General features: G+C 45.6%; 1 protein-coding gene across 4 annotated transcripts in view; it reads right to left on the reverse strand.

Annotated features, from left to right (window-relative positions):
• The window catches only part of LOC139048167 (isoaspartyl peptidase/L-asparaginase), a 470,184-nt gene that overhangs the window by 258,730 nt on the left and 193,802 nt on the right, over positions 1 to 17,652 (reverse strand). Inside the window, exon 1 of one of the 4 annotated variants that reach the window (XM_070522724.1) lies at positions 11,055 to 11,139. The exons of the other annotated variants lie outside the window; for them this stretch is intronic. The gene's annotated coding sequence lies outside the window, so the exon portion shown is untranslated. Of the gene's footprint in view, positions 1 to 11,054; positions 11,140 to 17,652 lie in introns of those variants that run through there. 4 annotated transcript variants of the gene reach the window in all.

Here is a 17,652-nt window from a genome sequence, read left to right on the forward strand (position 1 = left end):
TTCATCCACCCTTACGGCCGCATAGCGTCTAGAGGGATTGTGCTCGCTCCCAGCCTTCTTGCCTTCACTGATGGGTGCGCAGTGGTTACTGCATTTGACACTAATCCCGATCCCCAATTGTTGCCCTGTCGATCAACTATCACATGCACTGTTGATACTCAACCTGTCGTCCTCCTTCCTTTGACTCTAGCCCTGACGGAATTGACTTTGCCTCCTTTCGGCTCTTCTTGCTCTCTTCTGCCAACTTTCATCAGTCCAGACTGTTGTAGCGGGTGGCGGAGTGACGGAGAGGATCCAAGAGCACGTACCACACTGTTTTAGTTCAGTGACAGCGAACTAGATATATAGGCTGCTTGCCTATGCCGTAACATAAAAAGAACGAATCCTGTTTTACACGTGTGGCACAGCACTTCACATCACTTCTCCCTTTCTTTTAAAACTGCAGTCTTTGCACGGTTCTTCGTTGTCGGGTAGACCTCCGTAAGACCGGCGGACTTGGGGGAGAGAGAGCCTGTTCGGCTGGGAGGGACATTGGAGGTGTTATCGAAGGAACAGGTGCAGCGCTACTTGCTTCTGGAGTGGCCAGGCTGCACCGGGCTTCTGGCGTTGACGTGGGCCGATTCTTGTTGTCCGGGCTGGGTTAAAGCGAGTCGGGAGCCTCCGCTTTTGGGGTCACGGGTGACACAGGCACGCGACGGAAAATTTGGTCGAAGTGACGTCTGGCTAGGCCATCTGGAGTGTCGACCGTGACAAGGCGTGAACCCTCTATGCTCTTGACGATGCCTGGACGCCAACGCTTCCCTTGGCCAAAGTTGCGCACCCACACCTGGTCGCCGGACTGGAATATGGGAGGCTGCGAGTAACTTCGAGGCAGAGAAGAGGCGCAAGTATCCAAGCGCGAACGAATTTGGTAGTTCAACAGCATCTCTGAAGGAGACTTGCCGCACGGTAGTGGTGTACGTCGATAGCCTAGGAACACTCGCGCTAGTTTTGTTCCGATTTCGTTCACCATCGAGTGCTTAAGAAGGCCATCCTTTATTGTGCGGACCGCACGGTCTGCGAGACCATTAGAATGTGGGTGGTACAGCGCACTACGTAGATGAGTTATGTTGTTGACAGTCATGAACAGGGAAAACTGCTGACTTGCAAATTGAGGCCCGTTATCTGATACAACTGTTTGCGGCAAGCCAAAACGCGCAAACAATTGACGAAGCCGCGCAATTGTGACTTCTGTGGTCGCCGACTTGACGGCAAGTGCCTCAATCCATTTAGTATGCGAGTCGACGACTATCAACAGCATGCGTCCCTCTATCGGTCCGGCGTAATCATCGTGAAGCCTTGACCATTTGGTTCCCGTTTCTGGCCAACAGATAGGAACCTGTCGATGGGGCATTGGCTGAGCTTGTACACATGAGATGCACGAACGTGCAAGGCTTTCGATCTCACCATCCAACCCAGGCCACCAGAACAACGTCCGAGCCAGTCTTTTCATCGCAGATGCACTCTGGTGTGACCGATGTAGCTCAGCGAGCATGGAGACTCGCGCTTTGCGGGGTACGACGATGCGATGACCCCAGTAGAGCAGGCCTTCTACGCTGGACAGCTCCAGTCTTCTGCAAAAATAAGGTTGAAGGTGATTGTGACACGGTGACAAGCGTTTGGGCCATCCATACAGTACAAAGTGCTGCACAACGCTAAGGTTTTCATCTCCGTTCGTCAGCGCCCGTATGGCATTCGCTGGCACGAATGAGCTGTCAAGGGTCTCTGAAGACAACACGTATTCTGGTAAGGTGCCCGATCGACAAACGTCTGTTATTGGCACGGGCAAGCGGCTGAGTGCGTCCGCGTTGGCGTTTTCCTTGCCGGCCTTGTACTCTATGCGGTAGCTATATTGGCTTAGAAACAGAGCCCATCTCTGAATACGTGCCGACGCCATTGGGGGCACAGGTCGATCTTCTTGTAGAAGTCCCACCAGTGGTTGGTGGTCCATGACCAATATAAGCTCGCGGCCCAGCAGGTAGTCTCGAAACTTTGTTACTCCGAATACCAGTGCGAGCGCTTCCTTATCGAGCTGAGAATAATTATTTTCGGCGTGTGTTAACTTGCGTGAACGGAAGACAATGGGCTTATCCAATTCTCCAATTCGGTGCGAGATTACGGCACCTGAACCCGAAGGTGACGCATCGCATTCCAAACGCACTGGTTGGTTGGGATCGAAAAACGTCAGAACAGGCGAACTCAGAAGTGTTTGTTTAGCCTTGAGATATGAATTTTCCTGTGCCATTCCCCAGTGCCATTTACGCTCTTTTTCAAGCAAAAGATACAGCGGCGCCAGCATCATTGACATGTGTGGCAAGAACTGGTGATAATTAGTCAACAGACCCAAAAACGAGCGCAGTTCGCTTACATTCGTAGGCCGTGGCGAGTCGCGTATTGCTGCTGGGTTTTTCTCAAGCGGATGCAAGCCGTCTTTGTCAATGCGATGACCCAGGTAGACGATTGAGTCTTTGCGAAAATGGCATTTTTCGGCCTTAAGCTTGATACCATTTTCTTGAAGCCTGCGCAAAACGTCCCGAAGCACTGAGCCATTATCGTCTTGACATTCCGCTATCAATACATCGTCCAAATACACCTGCATGGCTGGAAGTCCGGCCAGGACCGTTTCCATGCGCTGCTGAAAAATCGCGGGAGCCGAGGCAACTCCAAACGGAAGACGGTTATAGCAGAACAACCCCTTGTGAGTGTTTATCACGGCCAACTTCCTCGCCTCCTCATCCAATGGGAGTTGGTTATATGCATCATTAAGGTCCAGTGTTGTGAAAAATGATCCCCCACGTAGCGACGCGAAAATGTCTTCAAGGTTTGGTAAGGGTACTGCTCAGTTATGCACGCAGCATTGATTGTGGTTTTGAAATCACCGCAGATGCGTAGGGAACCATCTTTCTTCAGTAGTGGTACGATTGGCGCCGCCCTCTCAGAATGTGCTATGGGCGATAATATGCCTTGCTCTACTAAACGGTCTAGCTCAGTTTCCACTTTTTCACGAAGAGCATAAGGAATTGATCGCGCCTTGTGGAACTTCGGTTGGGCGCCTTCTCGAATGTGGAATTTCAAAGGTGGCCCCTGGCTCAAAAAGGGCAGGAAACTCGGTCCTGAGGCTGTCGGGATCTGCTGACGTCGATTGAACCGTAGCAAGAAACCCGGACGGCAAAAGCGAGAACGCTAAGATTAAGTCCCTTCCGCAAAGGCTCGGACCCGAGCAGCCTGTAACTATCAGTGTGGCAGGTACAGTCTTCCCCGCAAAATGGGCTTCAAGGTGCAGTTCACCGACAATGGGTAGCTTGCCCAAGTAATAGTTGAGCGTGTGTTTGCATTTCGATAAGCGTGGCCAACTCAGACGGTGCTTTAGATACACCTCCTGCGGAATGATAGAAAACGGTGATCCCGTGTCAATAATCATGTTCAAGGGCACGCCACCCCAGCGGATAACTCTGCGGAACGCCTGGAGCAAAGATTTCTTTTCCCGTCATTCCTGCAATGTGAAAACTGATGAAATATCGCCTTCCTCCGTTTCGGATACAGCGCTCTCATAATGGACTGCGTTAGCGACGCCATCGCGCCTACGACCAGGCCAGAGCCCCGACTGGGAGCGGCATTTTCTTGCGAAATGACCAGTCTTCCGACAGCGAAAACACTGCTCCTTTTTGTGCGGACAGTCGCTTGCTTCGTGAGCGTAGTTTTCGAAGCGTGCGCACTCAGTATCGCTTTGCTTATCTTTGGTGAAGGTCTGATATCGGTGCGATTTACTCACCACAGTGCACACCGCTGCCTCATTATCAGGTCTAGTCATGGCGCTTACTTCCAGTGCGGCTGTCTCTGCCGCTATGGCAATCGTTTCAGCTTGGGCAATTGTGAGCTCAGTTTTTTCAAGCAGCGTCTGCTGCACCGCCTGATTTCGGATGCCACAAACAATGCGGTCCCGTAACATACGGTCCAAACTGGTGCCGAAGTGACAATTATCCGCAAGCTTGCGTAGCTCAACAACATAGTCCCGGACAGATTCGGTTGCAGCCTGATCCCTTGTAAAGAACTTGTAACTTGCGGCAACCTCATTAGTCTTCAGCGCATAGTGGTTATTTAGTATGGTAAGTGCGTCCTTGTAACTCAGGGCGTTTACTTTCTGGGGGGGGGGGCGCACTGTCCAGCAAGAACGCCTACCGTCTTCGTTGACAGTGTCGAAACCAAGAGCGCCCTTTTCTTATCATCTGTCTTAATATCATTTGCTTCAAAAAATGCCTCCACTCGAGTCAAGTAAATATCCCACTTATCTTGATTTTCGTCGAAACTTGGGGTACCGAGGTTCGTAGCCAGAGCCATGACCGCCGATGCTCCGTAGACTCGATTACTTTCAGTACCCAGCAGGACTTCCATCGCTAGCGAGACGCGACTGTTCGTGGCGGGGGCTCCGCCGGGTGGTCACCCTCGTCGCCACTGTTGTAGTGGGTGGCAGAGTGACGGAGACGATCCAAGAGCACGTACCGCACTGTTTTATTTCAGTGACAGCGAACTAGATATATAAGCTGCTTGCCTGTGGTGTAACATAAAAAGAACGAATCATGTTTGACACGTGTGGCACAGCACTTCATATCACAGACCTTTCACTTACTCAGGCTCGAGATCAACTCGATTCGTTGAACAAACACGTGGCCTTGTTCGACGTTCATTCACCCGTCCTCGGTAAAATGCCTGCCGCCACTCATCGCATTCAGACCGATGGCTCGTGCATCGATCACCGAGGCCCATATAGAGTGTCTTTTACCGAGCGCAAGGTCATCGAAAAAAAAATGTGTGCGATATGCTTGACCGGAACATAATACGCCCTTCCTCAAGTCCCTGGTCCTCCCCAGTGGTGCTTGTTCCGAAACGGCTCAGTTCACTCTTGCGTCGACTAATGCGCCCTGAACAAAATCACACGCAAAGAAGTTTATCCCTTGCCACGAATTGATGACGCGTTGGACTCACTGCAGGACACTGAGTACTTTTCCAGTCTTGATCTTGATATTCGATCTGGCTACTGGCAAATACCCAGGTACGAGCCTGACAAGGAGAAAAGAACACTTGCAACCCCGGATGGGCTCTACGAATTCAACGTGATGCCATTCTGACTGCAACGCACCTGCCACATTCGAGCGCATGATACACAGTGTGTTGCGTGGTCTCAAATGGAAGACCTGCCTATGCTGTCTTGACGATATATTTGTCTTTTCTTCAACATTCTCCCAACATCTCGAGCGCCTTGGTGAAGTTTTAACCTATCTTGCCAAGGCTGGACTGCAGCTGAACACACAAAAATGCCACTTCACGAGCAAGACCATTAAGGCTCTCGGACACTTAGTAAAAACGGATTCCACCGGACCCGGAAAAGATTGTCGCAGTCCTCAACTAAAACGTCCGTTTATGCGGCGGTTTTATACGCAACCTCGCAACGCTTGCATCTCCGCTCCAGCAACTTCTTCGAGCTGCCGTCTTGACAGGGCCCTGCGAAGCCGCTTTTCAGGCTATGAAGCGAGCGCTCACGTCCGAGCCGCTATTATGCCATTTTAACACGGCTGCACCTACCATCGTCCACACCAACGCTAGCGGTCATGGCATAGGCGCTGTTCTACTACAACGTGACCATACCTCTCGTAAGCGAGTCCTTGCCTATGCCAGTCGTTTCCTGCCGACAGCTGAGAAAGTTATACAATTACTGAACAGGAATACCTCGCTGCGTTTTGGGCTGTGCGAAAATTCCTCCCGTATTTCCTCCCGGCCGGCCCGGTCGTTACAGACCATCACGCGCTGTGCTGGCTCTCCTCGCTGAACAACTGTCGTTTTGGGCGCTGGGTGATCCGCTTGCAGAAGTACGACTTCGACATAAAGTACAGATGTTGAAAGATGCACCAAGAAGTCGACGCCCTCTCCCGTTGCCCGCTGGCGCTCTCGCATCCCTCACCCACGCCTCCACAAGATAGCCCGTCTCGCGAGCCATCTTCATCCCCTTTACAAATAGCAACACTGGATTGGCAAGGCACTGACTGTCATCACGTTCTTATTGCACACCAGCACGCAAACCCGTACTGCCGGACAATTCTTTACCGCCTTAGCGGTTTCTCCTCGCCCCCAAACTCCCGCCTGCGCGACAGTTTGACCAATTCCAGTTGCACAACAGCGCCCTATGCCGCTACATTTTTCACCCAGATGGCAACAAAAGGGTAGCTGTCATTGCCCGTTCTGTGCAAAGCGACAAGCTTTTCACGACAATCCAACGGCAGGGCACCTTGGATATCACAAGACGTACGACCGGATCCGAAGCCGGTTATTTTGGCCTGGCCTCTCCTCCTCCGTGGCCAAGTATATCGCCTCTCGCGTGTCTGGTCAACGCCGCAAGCGCCCTACATCTGCGCCCACTGGGCTCCTGCAACCCCTCCCTTGTCCGGCCTCTCCCTTTGAGGTCGTCGGAATAGATTTGTACGCGCCTCTTCCACTGACCGCCAACGGTAATTGCTTGATCGTGACAGCTGTTGATCATCTCACTTGTTATGCTGAGACAGCTTCTCTACCTTCTGGTACAGCTTCTGAAGTTGCGGACTTTTTCCTGCGAAGCATCTTTTTACGCCATGGAGCACCCCGCGTTCTCCTCAGCGACCGCGGCAAGGTGTTCCTCTCTTCCATTCTTGCCGAAGTTCTACGAGCTACCACCACTTTTCATAAGACAACTTCCAGCTACCATCCATAGACCAACGGCTTGACCGAGCGTTTCCATCGTACACTCTCCGACATGATTTCTATGTACATCAGCCCGGACCACACAAACTGGGATGCAATCCTACCATTTGTGACTTTAGCTTATAACACTGCACCTCAACGTACCACCAGTTTTCACCATTCTTCCTTGTTTACGGCCGCTCACGAACTTCCGCCCTTGATGCATCTTTCTTCTCGGCCCCTGCCTCATCGACAATGCCTTTTTCCGAACAATTTGTTTCCCGCCTCACCCACTGCCGCTACGTCACGCGCATTAACACCGGCATCTCCAAAGATGCTTGCAAGCACCGCTACGACTTCAATCGCCGCAGCGTGATTTTCTGCCTTGGTGACGAAGTACTACTCTGGACAGCTGTACGGGTTCCCAGTTTATCTGACAAATTTCGCAGTCATTTTCTTGGACCCTACCGGATTCTTGAACGAACTTCGCCTGTTAATTACCGCATTTCGGCTCTTTCCACTCCCTCTGAGCGTCGTTCTCGCGGGACCGCGATTGCGCACGTGTCTCGTTTGAAACCTTAAGTACGGCGCGTTTCGCAGCATAATTGTGCGGCCAGGCTGGCCACTTCCGCTAGAGGGCGAAACTAGTGTGAGCAAATTATTCACATCTCATCTTCTTCATCTGTATATATCATCATTGATTCATGCCATCATAGTATCTGCACATATACTCATCACAGCCACGACTTCTTTGTTGTCGTAGCGCGGAATCTTCAAGAATAAAGAAGCGTCCGCGACGGGTGCCCAGACCCACTAAAAAGACACCGGACTCAAATCTTGTTAATTTGAAATTAAAGTTTACGCTCTCTCAGAATATACATGTCGAGAGGCTGTCGAATTTCGTTGTGTAATCACCACTTATCCTAGATATGTTGGTGAAAATGACCTTCAAGTATGTCTGCAGCTGGGCGAATAGTTGACTCCCCTATATAAAGACTAATGCGCACGTGTCTGGTACGGCAACAGCCAGTGATTCTAAATGAAGAAAAATAATAGTGAGATTTGACGTGAGCTCACAGGACGCGGCACCTCGGTCAACAGCCAATTACGAAGACAAGCGAGTTCCGAGAGAGGTTTTTCTTCTCTGGGGGAGGAAACCCGGTGTGGGGAAACGAGGCTGTCTGGCTGCGCGTCCGAACCTCGAGACTTCAGGAACGCCGGGAGCGAAGATGGCGGCCTCCGTGTCCGAGCTTCAACGCTTCAGGGGACATATGCCGAAAGTTTGAACACTGTAAGTTGTTTATGTACTTCAAAAATAGTTAGTAAATACCTACTCTTTTCCAACCTCCATGCGTTACACAAATCATTCAATTGCTTTTGCCTGTTTCCTCGGTAAACTATGCCAGGCACGGCGTTTATATTTCATTGAAGTAGCAACCGTATACTCAGTGACAAGCGATAATTGCTTATCTGTGGGTTAACTGCCGCCTTTTAAAATGGATACTGCCGTTATTTAAAATGTTTCCCATACTTCTAAATCAGCGTGGGTACGAACTTCAAGTTACATGTAGATAGGGAGAACGTTTAGTGTAATTGCTGCTAAACTATCACGTACTTGCTTTCCATGTGTTGTCGTAAATAATTACTGAACCTTCGTTTTTTCTCTATTTTTATTGGTCATACATGAGGTTCGCAGGTTGTTTTTCCACTGTTTTCGGTGAACTAAAGAGGCACCTTGTTCATATTTGCGGAAAATTAGGGGCATGGTATTGCTAATGTCTGGGCAACGTTCCAAATAGGTAGGTTAAATGCGCCTCTTTTACGATAGATCACGTATGCAAGTGGTCCAGAGCGTTATGAGTGTGTTTTACGACCAGCGTAAAACGTACACCGCTGCCCTGGTATTTCTACAATTACAATAAAAGTCAAACTTTGCAAACATGGGGGGAACGCCACGCCAAGCTTGTGCGCGATGTTAAATGTGTGTTGATGAAATACAGTTACTGGAATTGTTTTAATCTTAAGCAATCGTTTGAAAGTGTCAAGCTGCGGTTACAATCTACGTATTCCGAATTTGCGAGAGAACTCTGCATTTTACAAACATTATACTGCGAAGAAATTGCCGCAGCTTAATTGGTATGTGTCGCGAAATTTTAACGTTTCTTCCTTACTAGAAGAGTTACAAAAAAATCGCAGTTTCGCCGGAAAGGCGAAGCACCGCTTGCGATAGCAAATTATTAGATAATTATACGAAGTAACGATAGTAGTTTTATCGTCCGTAAAAAATTTGTAAACATTCGATTACTAACTCAATTAACTACCTTGGTATAAGATGGACAAGGTGCTCTATGAACTCTTGGACTAATCGTCCCCACTGTTCCCACATTCGTCACACAATAAGCATCTTCAATTTGGTCCGGCTGGTACACAAGCCGATTAGAGGCGAACATATTCTTGATTTACTGTTCACAAACACTCCAGGCAAAGCTCGTACAAATGTACTTGAGGAAACCACAGACTCGTTCACTGTACACTTCCACTGTCCCTCCAAGCAAAATCTACGGTTACAAAGCAGATACTAAACTACTCCAGCGCTGACACGACAAAAACGAACCGAATGTTGGATGAGTTTGCCCCCACGTACAAAGTCACCTTCAATACCGGGACAACAAATGAGAACTGGATCATCTGCCACGATAAAATGAAAGAAATAGAACTTGCTTGTACCGCTTAAATAACAATTAAAACAAGAACAGGTGCGCCGTGGTTCGCACAAGATGTTTCCTTAAAAGGAAAAAAGAGAGCATACCTAACAGCGAACAAAACAGACGCTGATAGTGATTGGCCAAACTACAAAGAGGTGCACGCCACTGCTGAGACAGCAGTTAATGAGGCTAAATACAATTTCTTTAATTATACGTTACACATTACGTAACCTATTAAAAAACTAACACTGCAAAATTTCGGCGACTGTTTAAATCACAAACACGCTATTCCTTTAATAAACGACGAAAGCGGTAGCGCTGCCCCATGGAAGTCACAGCTGATGTCTTTATTAATTACTTTTCTGAAACTTTCACTAATAAGTCCCTTTTACAAGCTATTCTTCAGGGCACTAATTCAACTCGTCGTCACCCATGAGCAGAAGCAACCACAAGAGCACTAGGCGCAGCCCGTGCTATTGAGCGATTGCCGCCTAATTCAAGCCCTGGTCCTGACGGGATCAACACTAAACTTCTGAAAATGACAGTGCACGCTTCATCCATATTGCTGTCGCTGATCTTTCAGCTGTCCTTAGACTGCGGGAGCATTCCTGATAAATCGAAATTGGCACAAGTCCTTCCTACATTCTAATCCGGCAGTAGCACAAGTCCTAATAATAACCGACCAATATCACTGACCTGGATTTGCAGCGAACTTTTAGAACAGATAATGACTCATTTAAAAACAAATAACTGTCGGACAGGCAGCATGGCTTCAGGCACAAAAAAATCTTGTCAAAGACAATTGTTCGAACTAGTTACTCACCTTCACGACTACGTACATGAGCAAACATACACAGACGCAATATTCATTTATTTTAGAAAAGATTTTGATCGTGTTGCGCATAACCGACTGATCAAGAAGGTCGATAACCTAGGATAAGATTCGAACACAACACGTTGGATTGCCGAATTCTTAATTTATCGATATCAACGAGTTATTCTTAAGGAACATACATCTGGAACCACGCATGTCATCTCAGGAGTGCCAGACGGGTCAGTTCTGGGACCACTGCTTTTTCTCATTTATTTTAGTGATATAACTGATAACATAGGATAACATTGGGCATGGCGGCACCGCAGTGAACATGTCGAGTAACCCTTTCGTCTTCCTGATACAGGCCCTCGGCCTCCTGCTTTCCTGCGACTGCTTTGGGAGCGGCATCCGGACACACAACCGCACCGCATCAGCACTGACTGCTCCGCCAAATGCCGAGCGCTGCAAAGCGCCACTTGCCGAGCTGGGTCGCGACGCCTTTCTTGGACAGCTGGACCGACTGGCCTACGCCCCCTTCAGTAGCGTATCGGCCACCCCAACGCTATCGACACCATTCACCTATAAACAGTGCGACGCGCCTGACAACGGCATTGGGCATGGCGGCACCGCAGTGAACATGTCGAGTAACCCTTTCGTCTTCCTGATACAGGTGAGGAAACATTTTGGCAAATGTCACAAAAGTAACGACATCTTTCTTGCGGTGCTGCCGTGCCCAGGCAAAGTGTGTGAAACTGTGTGTAATTGTATAACGTCCTTGAGGTACTTACTGATGCTTGCTGGGGATGTAGAAAGTAACCCCGGCTCTACCAATCAAGAAGTCTTGACCGAAATTCGCAGGGTGGCTGCTGACATGACTGATCTGAAGAATGACAACAAAGCTTTAACTGAATCTCTGGAAGCCATCCACGTGAAATTAGATACTTTGTCAAACCTCGAGGGCAGAATAGCAGGCGTTGAGGATAAAATAGCGACACTTGAAAATGCCATTAGTAGTCGTGCACTCCAGGTTGATGATCTCGAAAATAGAAGCAGAAGATCAAACTTAATCTTTTTATGGCATTCCGGAAGTAGAAAATGAGAAACCTGACGACCTCAAAAAAACAATCTCTGATAAGATCATCAAGGGTACCATCGGTGTCATGGTCTCGGGAATCGAGAGAATGCACCGCCTAGGAACTAAAGCAGAAAATAAAACGCGACCTGTTATCCTCAAGTTGCAATGTTTCGAGGACAAGGCGAACATATTAAAGAACTGTTCGAAGCTAAAGAATTCCAACATATCTGTGGGTGAAGATTTTTCTATCCGTGTGCGTAACATCCGAAAAGAACTTTGGAACAGCAGCAAGAGCAACCGAGATAGGGGCGAAAAAGTTACACTTGTGTACGACAAGATTAAAATCAATGGCCAGGTTTACGTCTGGGACGAACATAAAGGAGCCCGAGTGCCCGTGGGAAAGAAACCTGCCGTCCCAAAGAAAAAAAACTGACTAAACATGAAACGCCCTCCAGCCTAGTGATAGTGAACATAAATGCCCGAAGTGTTATGAACAAAAGCACGGAACTTGAAGCATTTATTATAGAACATAGACCAGATATTTTAACAATAACCGAAACATGGCCTTCTCCTGATGTTTCAAGCAGCGATATCTTCCCTCCGGGTTATACTGTCATGCGCAAAGATAGGTCCTCTCGCGGTGGTGGCGTACCAATTTTGATAAGGGAAAATATTTACGTCACACCTATGCCTGAAATGGTTGATGCTGAAGCACTTTGGTGCAAAATCATGACAGATCGATCCTCCCTTTTTATAGGCACCATGTACCGGCCCCCTAATACTTCCTATGATATGCTACACGTGCTAGCAAATTATATGGAAAATCATTTTACACATACTACAAAACTAATCCTTACGGGCGATTTCAACTTTGCCAGTATTGCATGGGACTCCCTTGATAACATGGCTGATAGAACTCACGCAGAGGTACTGCTTGATCTTTGTTTTAATCTTGGCCTTAGACAAATCATACGAGAGCCAACACGTGTTACTGCAAAAAGCAGGAATGTACTTGATTTGACGTTTGTGAGTGATGCTATCGCAGAAGGCCGTGTTTCTTGGGAAGTTGTCGACGGCATATCGGACCACAAAGCTACTAAATGTTGCTTACTGTTAGGCACACCTCCGCCTACCCAAAAAGGGAGTACACGAATTTTCGACTGGGCGAATGCCGACGACGTCAGCGTTCTTGATTATCTAGATCACTCTTACTCCACTTTTACAACGTTCTCGAATGATAATACAGTTTCAGTGAATGGATTATGGTCAACATTGGAAAGCATCATTCAGCACTGTTTATCAAAATATATTCCCACAAAGATCAAACCAGTACGTAGGACAAACCCTTGGATAACAAGAAACATAATACAACTAAAGCGAAAAATTGCCAGATTAAGGAAACTGAGAAATAAACTACCGCTACCAGGCTACACTAATAAAATACGCGAAAACTCCCTGGCACTAAAGTCAGCCGTAAAAAAGGCAAAAGATGAATACATGAATGTAACCTTAAGTAATTTTATCAAAACATCTCCGTCTAAGTTTTGGCGATACCTTAATCCAAAGTCACGTCAGACCAGTAATCCATCACCAACTGAAGCTATGGCAAAGGCTACAGAGTTCAATGAATACTTTATTTCAGTATTTACGCAAGACAACAGCAGACAACCCTACCTTCAATCCCTTCCTAGCTACTCAGCAGAACTAGACGACTTAATCTTAACCGAGTCGGGAATTTTTTCCCTCTTACTAGAAATAGACCCCAAAAAATCCTGTGGCCCTGACAACATACCAAATGCATTTTTGAAGCGCTACGCGGAATGGATGTCCAAGTTCTTACTGATTATTTTTTTAAAATCATTGCAAATGGGCGAGGTTCCGGTGAAATGGAAAACTGCTAAGGTTATCCGTATATATAAATCCGGTGACCCAACCAGCACAGCAAATTACCGACCAATCTCGCTTACTTGTACGGCCGGCAAAATCCTTGAACATATAATCCTAAAGCACATAATGTCATTCATAGAAAAAAATAATTTAATTGTCCCTAATCAGCATGGTTTTAGAAAAGGATTGTCTACGACTACTCAATTGATTGAGACAATCCACGACTTAGCGATTACATTGGACAAATGCAGTCAAACCGACATGATATTCCTAGATCTATCTAAAGCATTCGATCGAGTTTCCCATCCAAAGTTACTTCAGAAACTTATCCACTACCTCGGTGATAACAACATCACCAAGTGGATAAAAAGTTATCTTGCCGGTCGACGTCAATATGTATGTTTCAAAGACTACTTTTCGGATTGCGGCGATGTGCTATCAGTCGTCCCACAAGGAGCCGTTTTAGCACCTATCGTCTTTCTTCTTTTTATCAATGACTCACACATTAATACTAACGCCACAGTAAGAATGTTTGCAAGTGACTGTGTTATCTACAAGGAAATAACCTGTCGTGATGACCAGATAACCTTAAACAGTGCACTTGAAAATATAACACAATGGTGCCAAACGTGGCAGATGGTGATTAACACAGAAAAAAACAGTTTGTATGACAATGACGAATAAAAGAGCGCCAATGAACTGCTCGTATTATTTACAAGGACAGATGTTAAAGAAAGTAGTACAGTATAAATACTTAGGCGTCATAATTTCATCAGATCTTTAATCTGCCAAGCAGGTAACATATATTGTTAATAAATCAGTGGCAGTTCTATACTCGTGAAGACGCTCGCTTAGATCCGCATCAATAGATACTAAAAGCTTAGCATTCCTGTCACTAGTTCGCTCAGTACTGGAATATGGAATAGTACGTTGGTTTCCCTTCCGCAAGCAGTACATAGCAAAATTGGAGAGCGTACAAAGGAAAGCGATTAGATTTATTTTTAATAAGTATCGCCGTCTTGACTCCCCCAGGGAACTATTAAGGCAAGCTGAACTTCCCACAATACAAAATCAAGCCCGACTACTTCGTCTTAAGTTTCTTTTCTTTCTTAATGGCAGCATGAAAATCAATGCGATTGACTACTTGCTACAGACAGATACACGTAGTTCTCGAACAAAACACACCAAGCACATAACAGAATACAGATTTCACAACGACACATTCAGGTACTACTTTTTTCCACATGCAATCCATGAATGGAACATGCTGCCTGATGATGATGTCACCTGCACATCACTCGAAACTTTTATCGCCAAGTTATCAAACAATGCTCTGTAGCTACGATCTGCACGTAGGCGAGCTGCGTCGTACAATGGCATTTTGATTCACTTCTCAGTGTCTTGTATTCTGCCCTGATATAAATACCTGCTGAATCTTGTCCCTTGCGCATTGCACATCCAAAGTATTTACATTTTCTTTCTTGGTTCTTCTGTGTGCTAAACTTTCCAACATGGCGTTTACTACCATTTTTCCCCGCTCCTGTTATAGAAATTGTACAATGATTATAGAGTGCATATGTACTGCCTTCGTGCTTTCAGTGCGCAGCGCATGTCGCTTGTGAGAAACTATCATCTCCTTGGCCTGCGGTGTGCGACACTCGAGGAATGTTTATACCCCAGTGGCTGTGCAACTAAACGTGATCAGGCCCATCGTGCCCTACTAACCTTTGCAGAACTGACTAACTTAGGTTCACGTTTGTAGCATGAACATTGAACATTCTGTAGTAGCGTGACCTTCAGTGACCGGCCCTACTGTGTGTGATCAGTACTGTACCCTAGCGCTTCTTTCTTCGAAGATGGGAGGTGGCGGGTTCAAACACCTTATAGTGTATATTGTGAACCGACTAATGGTGAAACGGTGATTACGTGCAGCTTTACTTGGCGTCTCATCGTGGAGAACACAATTAGCCGCATAGCGAACTAGCCATGGATGTGGTTGATAATTGTGGAGGCTGTTCGACGCGGCGTCACTTTAATTCCGGCTGCAGAGTTCAACTTTAGTCTTTAGATTTGTCCTGTTGCAGTGTCCTGTTGCTCTCCTTTCCTCTTTCCATTTTGCTCCCCTCCTTCCTATCTTCTATTTCTGTGTTGCTGTCACCTCCCTTCAGAAGAGTAGGCAGGCGTTGTGCCCCTTCCGGTGGCAGTTGCCAGCCTGCTCCTCGCTTTCCCTTTCCTAATACCTGTGTATATGTGTATATGTGTTCAAAACAAATAATAATAATAAATCTTATCTATGTCCGCGCCTACTTGAACTGTGTTCTCTTGAATATCTATCCTGCCCCTTTCCTGCAACAGCCTCAAATGTGAGGCTAGCAGTATGTCCAGATAAATAAATAAATAAATAAATAAATAAATAAATAAATAAATAAATAAATAAATAGGTAAATAAATAAATAAATAAATAAATAATCTTTGGATCAACAGCACGAAGAAAACAAGAGACAGGCACTCATGTAGTTTGACTCACTGTCCATTCTTTAGTTCGCTCTGTTCATTCAAAGACAGCAATTCCATTTTAGCAATTAAAAAAGGTACCACAATTCTGTAAAATGCACCAATAAGGCCCTTGAAGCAGACTTTTCTTCTTTATTGTAATGTAAATTATGTGATTCTGATGTACATACGCACCGCTGTGAAATATACCATTACGTTGGGTACAGCTTTCGTAATACAGTATCTTAATGGGACCCGAAGGTCTTTTCGAACATATTTTTAAAAAATACTGACCATCTGTAGAAAGGTCTCCTGTCTACTTGTCAACCAATTATTATTGCACTACATGCGGCATAGAAAGTCTTGCGTGAAAAAACAGCCCAAAATCACTCACTCTCTTCGCAATGTCATCTGCTATGCAGCAAGAATACCCAACAGGTGCTGGCTCATTTCTTGATCACAAGAACATCCTCAGTAATAGTATTATTGCTCATTTTCAGTTGAACGAATAGTATACATGCGTGCGATATCAAAAAGACCGAAAATGAATTTCGTCTTTTCCGGTCTTCAATGAAGATCATGTGCTTGGTTTTCTCAGGTGAGGCAGCAGCCACTGTACAACGTGTGTGCTCTTTCAAACACTGTGGTCAGTTGTCTCATACTGAGCCGGCGAGAGCATTACTCGAAGCACACGAGAACAGGCATGCGTTCTAGCCCTGTCGCACAAATAATAAGTGCTGCGCAATACATATATATATATATATATACTTCTCTTGACTCTACTAAACTACCTTTCATTTTAATGGGTGATTTAAACATTGACCTATTATCCGATGATTCTCATTCAAGGGAATTGCAGAGCCTGATTTCTTCTTACGCATGTATGAACTATATCACTTTGCCTACTAGAATAACTTGCAACACGGCTACTTAATTAGATATCTGTATCTGAAATGTTCAGCCTCCACGCACTGAATCTGGTCTATTATTTTTAGATATTAGTGACCATTTGCCCATATTTTGTTTCATACCTCTCAGATTAAACCGACTAACAAATGGTGTTACGCATATGACCAGAGATATTAATGATTTTGCTCTGAACGAGTTTCGTAAACTAATCGAAGGTACTTACTGGGGATCTATATACGAGATATCTGAAGTTAATACAGCATATTCTGAGTTTATTGATATTTTCTTAACCCAATATAACGCAGCTTTTCCACAAATAGAAAGAAAAATAAATGTTAGGAAGTTTAAGAAGCCTTGGATGAACAAATCACTTTACGCAAGGATAAGAAAGAAAAATACAATGTATCATGAGTTCTTCCATAGCAGAGATCTAGCTCTGCATTCTCAATTTAAACAATTTAGAAATAAATTAACAAAGACTTAGAAATGCTAAATCTAATTATTACATAAGCCATTTTTCTCGTATTCAAAATGATAGTCGTAAGGTTTGGCAAGAGGTTAATAACTTGAAGAATAAAACAAAATGCACACAACTTAGTGAAATAACTACAACTAGGGGTAAATTAACGGGCCGTGAGCTCTCAAACGCCCTGAATGACTACTTTATTAATGTCGGTTCACCAAATCTTTCTACGCATACTCCGGTTGATAGTTTTATGGTCCTCACCACTCCATTACTGAATTCTATAGCACTCGCACCAGCAGCCCTTCAAGAAGTAGCTACATTAATATTATCTTTAAAGAATGATGTATCCGCTGTATATGACGTATGTATGCAACGTTATATGCGATGTCTTGTCACACATTATAAACCTTATGTTGTCAACAGGTGTTTTTCCGGACAAATTAAAATTGGCCCGAGTGGTTCCAATATATAAAGGTGGTGACATAATTAAACTGTCTAATTACCGACCTATTTCGGTATTACCTGTTCTATCAAAAATTTTTGAATGCGTCATTAA

This window comes from Dermacentor albipictus, chromosome 7, assembly GCF_038994185.2.
Source record: "Dermacentor albipictus isolate Rhodes 1998 colony chromosome 7, USDA_Dalb.pri_finalv2, whole genome shotgun sequence".
Taxonomy (NCBI): domain Eukaryota; kingdom Metazoa; phylum Arthropoda; class Arachnida; order Ixodida; family Ixodidae; genus Dermacentor; species Dermacentor albipictus.